The following is a 9,851-nucleotide window of genomic DNA, read 5'->3' on the forward strand; positions in this document are numbered from 1 at the left end:
CAACTATCATTACAATTAATATTATTAAGAACAGTCAACCCGGACGTCCTAATATAAGTCTATTTAAATACTAAATTAGATTTGTCGATCGCCTAGATCCGGCAGGTTAAACCCAAAAATATTATTGAATATCTGCATTAGTACAAGATATATCTATAAAGTGAAAAACCCGTATTGTCTCTAAACCGGATAAAAAGCAGGACTTACTTTATTCTGTGACTAGATTTCCGCCCGCGGCTTCGCCCGCGTTTTCAAAGGAAAACCCGCATAGTTCCCGTTCCCGTGGGATTTCCGGGATAAAACCTATCCTATGTGTTAGTCCAAGTTACCCTCTATATGTGTGCTAAATTTCATTGTAATCGGTTCAGTAGTTTTTACGTGAAAGAGTAACAAACATCCATACATCCATACAATAAGTATATTAAGATAATATAATCTTAATGAACTAAATTCTATTCGTAATAATATACCATTTCATTTGTGCTAAATCGCTTCTATATTTTTTGCGTGAAAGAGCATACATTTTTTGTATTTAGGTTTGTTTAAGTAGAAATATAAATAATGTAAATCTGACAGTAAATATGTAACATATTTACATTTCGCACGCATCAGACCAAATAAAATTGATGTTTGTGAATTATTGTTAAATTTAGTTTGTATACAAATGTTAAATTATAATAATAATATATTCCAACCAACTTAATTGCTCTATTATTTTACCTTCTATTTAAAATAAACATACCATCTACCTATTACCATTCTTGGAAAATTTCTAACATAAAAATAACATAATCTACTAAATATACATGTAAATAATGAAACGCATCTTAAAATAGCATCTGACCAATCCGGTTTCTAACTGTATCATTGGGTCAGACAGCCGGAATCGATCCCGCTACCTGTCCATTGATTGTTATCTATTGTCTATGTATAGTGGTTTTGCTTTTGGTCTAACTTTTTTTCTATTATCTATGGTAGAGCAATGAGGAGGTCACTAATCTTCTCAATGACTGACTTCTGAATAACTGATCTGATAACGCACGGCCCTAACTACAAAAATTTGGCATGTAAATAGCTGTCTACCATTATGAGGGCTTCCGCTAAGAAAGGATTTTGATAAACTACCCTCAAAGAGATTAAAATAAAAGTTTTTAACATGTAATTTTATTTTTATTTTTTATCAATCTAAGTAACGTTATCTACACAAGGACGTAAAATAAATATTATTTTTCGTAACCTACTATAAAGCTCTCATATCTCATTTTTTTAAACTATTAAAAAAATCTGATCGTACAAAGGCTACAATAATTATCACTTACTGGGTAAAGCCTTAAAATCACTGTTCACTTCACAGCACAAATAACATTAAATAATCAAAAACTATAGCAGTCCTCAATCAAGCGTAATACCACAGGTAATACACAGGCTGTCTCAAAACCGCATGTAGTATGAATGTTTTTATAAATCGACATATTGACAAAATCTATGAAATAACGGACGCGGGTGTAGTGCAACGGGGGAGGGGGGTAATTATTGTCACTGTGTATGTCATGGGGAATTTTGGAACGGGAATTTTGTGTCCACTGGACTTTATAAGCATGGCAAAAGGTGGGGTATTCCAGAATTTTGTATATCTCAGTTTTGATTCGATTGGTTGTGTCTATCTTCACAAACATGGGCATTAATTTTATAGGATGTACTGAATCTTTAGTCAAACTTAAAAATAAAATGAAGCTTTATGTAGCTGACAAGTTATACTAACTGAAGTGATTTTGTCTTCCTAGCTATTTTTTCAAATGTAAAAGAAGAATCCTTAGGTCTAATATTTGTTTATATTTCGCTATGAAGAAGAACAACTTCGGAAAGTTGAGAATAACAATTTCCTTTCAGAATTTCAGCGATCTTCTGATCCCGTATTGGATACAAATGTTATTTTGTATCAAAATGTAAGTCTGTCTATTTTTTTCAAATCTGAACCTGAAGCCTGATAATCCGTGCCAGAATGTGCCTTTTTAATAAGTATTAAAGAAAGTAGTATAGCCACAAGTACAAGTTGTTCTCGTCTCCGTTTACGTATTGCAAGTACTATGCTTCATTAAACTTGTGTGCTAATTCTTAATGACGGCTGAGGCTATGAAACGAGCTATAATTTGTAGGTTAAGCAACCTTAAGCGCGGTCAGTACATGGATGGGTGATCGTAGAGAACTCTACAAACCATTGCAAGATAGCAGTCATTTGTTTTGCTCTCGTAGGCGACCAATAAAATTAATTTATTGATGCATAATATTAAACTGTGATAAAACGTAGAATAACATGAACCTTTGCAATTTCAGAGCAATCTGTAAATTATCAAAAACTCACACACACTCGTATAATAATACGAATATAAAATATAGAAACAACCTGTGTTCGAGTACACCTACAAATGAATTAGGAGGATGGCACGCACAATTCACAACTTTGTTAACAACATAACCTATTGTAAATAAATATGTGACAATAATATTTGCTCTGACACTCAAGGAGACTCATTATATCCTTTTTTTTTTTTTTTTTTTTTTTTTTACGTTGGGAAATGCCTTTACGCATCCCCCTCGACAGTTTTACTGTCCAAGGGGGTATGTGGGACTCGCACGAAGCCATACCCACTAAAACCCAACGGTTGCCGTCTATCCTCTTGAACGGCGGGGGTTAACAGCCAGGCCTTGTACCCCCGCCGTCTGTGGCGACTGCCGCTTCTTGGCGGCCCTTCGAGATCCAGGAGTGCCAATGGGCGACGATATTAAATAATATCGTCGTTCCATTTCCGGATCTAACCACCTTACGCCGCGGGGGGCTCCGGTTTCCTTGCCGCGTGCATAACTATAATATGCGCGTACCTACGGAAACCTCCCCCCGCGCTTTTTCTCTAAGGTAGTTTACGGCTGGCGCTGGTCATAAAGACGCCTACGCCTGCCGGGTCTGCGCCGACGTAGAGGATCCGCCGCTGGGTCGTTCTCTCGGGCCCTCTCGGCGTCCTCTTTTCTTTTCATAACCGTCGCACAGAAAGTGACGACGGTCTTCCATGCACGGTCAGTGTCGCCAGTGACCATAGTCTCTACAAGGGCCCGCAGGGTCAGCTGGGTGTCTGTAGACTCATTATATCCTAGGGAAACCCCCGTTTGTAAGTAATTTAATTTCATAAAGTCAACAATTAGATTAGCGGTGTTTTATATTTAGAAATTCTAAAGTTCTTCGTTTTGATAAATGTAATGCTAAGTGAAACTATTCTGTAACATCCTGGAATTCGGAATTTTACTGTAAAGACTAAGTATGAACTCACGCCTTTCCAATATATATAGGTTTGATCAAATTTCATAACGACATTCTTAAAAGTAACTTATTAAAACAAATATGCTAGTTATTAAACTAATTATATGAACCAATGCTACTAACAATTGGGGGGTACACATTTTCTTTACATTAATTTTATTACCTCAATTCAAGCTTGATATTATCTAACATACTGAAATTCGCCATTTTCATAGCCTCATAGTAATTTGAGTGCATTGACCCGAGGCTGTCTTACATCCGCCGAATAGAAGTGATCAAATAGTTTGTCTGTATGTCTGTTATTGTGACCTCCTTTGTGCATTTGGATAGGTTGTTTTTTATAAGATGAATGTGATTTCTTTCCGATCTTTTTGGGTTACTGCATTATCAATAGTAGGTACAATAGGAATACTTCCTTAAGGAAACTGTTCTTAAAAGAGAGATAGATACAGGCATATTGTTATTTCTAAAAAAATCGTACTGTATATTTATAAACCTACTATTACTTCTTAATATAATGGAAGATTTTTGAGGAATAAAAGCAACACAACTAAGTAGTTATGGCTATAATTAATTATTCATAACTGGTTTAAAATTTATTTGCATTAATTTATAAGTATTTATAAAAATCCTTATTGATGATTAAAAAGAATCGCACATTTCCTTTTACATTTTGCATATTATTTGCTACTAATTTTAATGATACGTGCTTGATACGTGTGATTTACAAAGTTTACGTGTAGGATAAATTCTTTCGCTTTTCCCTACAAGAATTTAAAGAAAATCTCATTTAAACTGAAGTGTATTTATATCCACTTTCATGTATTGATTTTAATTCAACCGACCATTTAATTGTGTAGTGATCGATCTAATAAGATTTATCGGAGCTGGCTTTTAAAAAGCTTCAAGCTTGTTCAATTAAGATCTAATAGCGGACATTATTAGATTATATAAAGAGAAATGTATTAGGTTTTTTTTACTGTGTGTTTTTTAAACAGCGTATTTTTTAAATAACCTGGATACTAATAATAAGGGTAAATTTGTATTAAATTAAATTATTATAATTTGAAGTATTGCAAAACAAAATGTTACTCAAAATCATCTCTGTCTGCCATCATGCCAAATATCTATAGGCTATAGGCATTATATTTCAGTGGTAAATATGTATAATGATTATCAAAATTAGTTAGATAGATATTAATAGTTTAGAATTTGTGTATCGTCTAATAATTTGAGATTGCATTTTTTGGACTATGTATTAGCTAGTATTAAAAATAAAACTTTAAGCTAGTATAGTATTAGGTATATTATCTGTGCTTTTAGTAATCGAATTAATACCATAATCACCATAATAAGAATTAATATAGGTGACGGTTGTTACTTTTCGCTATTAAGAAAACTTAACCTCTTATTTGGATTACAGGCTTATTTTTACGCCAAAGCGGAGTTTATACGGTCTCTAGGTTTAGGTATAAATCTCAAAAGGGTTGCGAATATTGGCCCCTAAATCACTATTAATTAAACGACACTCCAACGATTTATCTAAAACGAAAATCAGACCTTTGACGTTACGTTATTAAGGTCAACCTTACTATAATATTATCTTTGTATGGAATATGTCTAGTATTAGACATAGTTTATTTATAGTTTTGCCTCTTTTTTGATCAGTTGGAGAAAAAATTGCAGATTCTCAGGTTTGAATATGCATTAGGAACGTAGAAGAGAAGAAAAAAGACGGGTTGCACTCCGGGAATGCCGGTTGAGCATGTTTGATATTATCCATCCGTCTTACGCTTTTTCGATCAGGTCCTGAAGCGAGTTTAAGATTTTATACCCATTACAGAAAAAGTGCTCAACGCCGCTAAAGAAGTTTTCACTTCAAAATTTGTTCTTTTAGAAAACAGTTTTAAAGGGTTGTTGTCATATTATGTGAGTAGATATTATTTGCAAGAAAAACTAATCATATTTAATAACTATTTATCATAACTATTATGTTTTTATATCTTTTTGTATATATTATACTAGTGTGACTACAATACAATTCGTACAATAAATAAATTAATAATTTCCCTATATGATTATGGCATTGACCATGCATTGACTAAGCAGTGACTTATATTCTAACCTCAACGATTTTACCATCGTTACTATAATGAACCGCGATTGTTAAGCTAAAAGATGTGGTATTTACTTAACAATGTATCTATGAGTAATGATAATTATTATTACTTTCTTTGTCATGAAGGACATTTAGTGAATCATGTTGAGTGAGTAAGCTAATGCAACTTCTGTAGTGGGAGTCGATTCTTGAGTAATAAAAAGTTACTATATTCTATCACCTTGTGTATTCTTACTGCCACATCTATACTAATATTATAAAGCTGAAGAGTTTGTTTGTTTGTTTGAACGCGCTAAACTCAGGAACTACTGGTCCGATTTGAAAAAAAATCTTTAGGTGTTAGGTAGGCCATTTATCGAGGAAAGCTATAGGGTATATAATCACGCCAACAGAAGCGGAGCAATGCGGGTAAAACCGCGGGATACAGCTAGAGCTAAGTTGTTCTAACTTCTATACAAGCTGATTGTCGGGTGTCCCGTCTTCTTCAGGGTTGATCGAAGGTCTAAAAACTAAAAAGTATAGTGAAGTCCCATGTCCCCGTAGTGGGGTAAGGGGCAGATGCATTATTCATACATCTGTTTCACTGATCGATTTTCTTTAGGGACAAGTAGGTGATCAGCCATCTGTGTCCTGCCAGACCGAGACATTTTTTTTTCTTCGTCTCCACTGGGAATAGAACCCATGACCCCTCGGTTCTACGCTCACGCGTCAACCACTGTACCAAGGAGGCGGTCAAAAAAGTGGAAAAAGTATATGTAGGCTAAGTCAGTTTTCTATATTGGTGAAAGAAATGTCAAAATTATTTTAAAAGTAAAGTTAAAATAGCGCAAGACAAGTGAGTGGGAGAGAAACTATTTAATATTATATCCAAAATTATCATCAATATATTGGCTGATATAGTGGGACGATTTCCATTTATATACGTAAAGAATATTTAATAGATGAATGCTTGTATTTTCTATACTTAATATTATAAAGAGGAAAGGTTTGTATGTATGTATGGTTTTCACGCAAAAACTGCTGGACCGATTTTGATGAAATTTGGCACAGACAATCTTTAGACCCTGAGAAAGAACATAGACCTTTTATTGCGAAATATACACCACGGGCGAAGCCGGAGCGCACCGCTAGTAACTAAATATAGAAAATAGCTGTCTTTATTTTATTAACCACGTAATTATGTGATAAGGGCGCTCAATAAATTGTTCCCTTTGGTGCATGTTTTTCTTTCAATAATGTTTGATATTTGGACTTGGGTTAAGAATATTTTTGACCAACACCAACCAATGTAGTTTCGTATTTCTTTACTATTCTTGTACTCATAACGTCACTCAGGTATTTACGAAAATAATAAAATGAGCGAGTGATTTATCATGAATGTCAACGACAGGTCCGATACCGGTGGGAACCGGTTCGAACCGGTGTTGCGTCAGGGCGCGAAAATTGGAGCATATTTATCGGTTCTTGTTTCAGTGGTTCCATCGAAAGTTAAGTTAAAACTTTTTTTATTTATGAACGCTGTTATAAGTGGGAAGTCAATTTTATATTATAATCTTATATAGCAAACGTCTAATAAAATAATAATTTGAATTTAAGATGTATGCTGAAACGACTATTCATAATTCTTCTCTTTCTGATTTCGATTAAATTTTGCACAAATCTTTGAAATGTAGTCTGAATAAGCATATATAAGATACTTTTTTTCGAGTATGTAGGAACCCGATTCGCAAGTTAAACGTACGTTTATATTTTGCTAGGTTTTTCATGGATTCGAGATCCTTCGGCAAGAAACTCAATAGTTCAAATTCGAAACGTACAAACAATACCGTATAGTATGTACCTCACATCTCCAATACAATTCACTTTGACCGACATCTTTGAAAGTCGATAGATCAAAGATCAAAAGATCGAAAAGCCCTTTGGCAGTTTGTATGCATTTTACATCAGCTTTCATTGTAGATCCTTTCACAACTAAAGCAAAAATAAGGAAGTCTGTCTGTCAGTTACGATTCTCCGGCTTAACCACAGCACCGATCGAGATAAAATTTTCGAAGACCTAGAGGTTTTATTTGTTCATCAACAAATAAGTGTTAAAATAGTGGTTGGAAGTTTTTAATCGTAGTTGCTATGTGGGCTGAAAACGCGAGGCAAAGGTATGTGTCTGTTGGTCAAAATTTACTCGTATCATTTTAATGTATTTTTTTATGAGGAGGATAAAACAGTAGCATATAGTAGTCGTGATAAACTTCAGAAGGCCGATGCAAGTTGGTATTGAATAAAGTTAATCCTTTACTTAATATTATATACATATTTACATATAGAATCTTATCTTATATATAAAAATGAATCGCAAAATGTGTTGGTAAGCGCATAACTCGAGAACGGCTGAACCGATTTCGATAATTCTTTTTTTATTATATTCCTTGAAGTACGAGGATGGTTTTTACGTAGAGAAAACGTAAATATGTACCACGGGCGAAGCCGGGGCGGACCGCTAGTAGAAAATAACTTTGGTTTATTTCCATACGGAAGTGCTGCCTAGTGACTGTTTTAAAATCGTGTAAAAAAATGAAATTTTAGTACAATTTTAATTTTAACAAGATAACCTTGAAACGTGTTCAGATGGTTTGACATTTCTTGGCGTAAACTTTACAATTTATTACTTATTCTTTTTTGTCTGTGCATAGATAATAATCAGAAATTGGCGTGTGCTGTGAAGAAAAATTGTGTAATACACAATATACATAATTATAATATTAATGAATTATGTTTTTTTTGTGAATAAATCATTAGCTCCTATGTAGATACATATAAATATGTTATGCGTGTGCGATGCATCTAAGTTTAATTTTGCATAGCAAAAACCGTGTCCTATTTTTTCTAATTTTTAGGTAAGTAAGGTAAACTGTTTTCTCTAAAAATATGGAATGTCGCTCCTATTCCGGTCGCGAAAAAATTAAGATTGACCCCCGATTTCCATGACCACACAACCTTTTCAGCCATTATGTCAAAATAAAAAAAAAAATGTAGAGATAAAACCCCTTACATTCAAGCTCCACTTATGGTTAGTTAACTTTCTAGACTTAGGGTCAAAGGCCACAGCTTTCTAGTACTTAGCTGTCATCTCGAGATATGTATTATCTTGCTCTCAACGAATTCGTTGAATAACAGGCTATTGTTTCTTATTTTTTCAGATTTGTATATTTCTACATTACAAATACATTTTAAGGTAAATAAACTATATTTCTTGTATTTTATCAAATTCAGTGTACATAGCGGCATTTAAATATAAAAATTGCATTATTTACATTTTTTGTTGGAAAATCTCAAAAGATTCCGCATTTTGAGATATCAGTATATAAATAGGTATGTAAGTTATAAATAAATCTGTGCAATCAAGTGATAGTGATATGAGATAAAGTTTCAATAAAAACCCCAATAAATGTTGTACACGTATTAAATATCGGAAAACAATAATTCGAAAATATTAATATCCTTTCGCCGGGTTCCTAATAAAACTATGACAATAAATCAGTATATTTAATGTTCGTCCCAAACCTTCATAAATCTAAACAAAATAAGGGACTTGTAATTTATAACACACGACTTTGTATTTCACTAACAATCAGAATACCCTTTGGAGGGAAAGTTTCAAAACCTTTCGTGGGAAAAAGGTTTTATGACAAGACGTGTGTAAATTTCACGATTGAGTAGTAAATATCGATTTATTGCACACTCAAGAGTCTAAAGTTGATGTAACATAATAATATATTTCGTCAATCAATTCATTGAATAATAGATATGTTTTATTCATTTAAAACTTACTTCTATATTTTTTTAGAGAATGGATGCAGTAGCTTATTTAATCACAATCAATACTTTTTATAAGTACATAATTAAAAAAAAAACACTCACCTTGGCTGTATAAATACTGAAAAAAAAACACAAGAACTGGTCGCGCGCAAATTGACAGTTGTCAAAATTGAAAAACGCGGGCGCGCGGTTTTGATAATTTTGAATTTGGAATTGCTAGTGCCGCGACTGCATTGCGATTCGCGTTGGATGTTTGTAATGAATGGCCGGTACTCGGTAGTGAGGTGCGCGTTGGCTTTGTCGGCTATGGCGGGAGTAATATTTGTTGATGCTTTCGATCGACTTAATTTTAATGGTCGTGCACTGATATAAATATCTAGATGCACTTTTGTACAAAAATTTACGCTGACCTTGTGTGGCTGTGAGGTAAATATCAGTTGAATATATTTTTTAATAAAAACGTCATAACTGGAAGACGTATGTACTGCGAATAGAACTCGTTTCAAATATCAAAGTTATGTGGTTTAATTTTCGAATCGCAAATCCAGTAATTTATACATCAATGTATTGTTACAGCGCGATTTTATTTTTTACTTTCCAAAAAGT

The 9,851-nt window shown here is 33.6% G+C and overlaps 1 protein-coding gene across 2 annotated transcripts in view; it reads right to left on the reverse strand.

Annotated features, from left to right (window-relative positions):
* The window catches only part of LOC149906262 (uncharacterized), a 32,413-nt gene extending 22,890 nt beyond the window's left edge, over positions 1-9,523 (reverse strand). Inside the window, exon 1 of one of the 2 annotated variants that reach the window (XM_090104501.1) lies at positions 1,320-1,409. The gene's annotated coding sequence lies outside the window, so the exon portion shown is untranslated. Of the gene's footprint in view, positions 1-1,319; positions 1,410-9,347 lie in introns of those variants that run through there. The other variant, XM_090104500.1, reaches the window with a different exon arrangement.
* Positions 9,524-9,851: the final 328 nt, after the last annotated feature.

Source organism: Colias eurytheme, chromosome 8 (genome assembly GCF_061535395.1).
Source record: "Colias eurytheme isolate Ceu_HAF_F1 chromosome 8, ilColEury1 Martin Lab GWU primary, whole genome shotgun sequence".
NCBI lineage: Eukaryota > Metazoa > Arthropoda > Insecta > Lepidoptera > Pieridae > Colias > Colias eurytheme.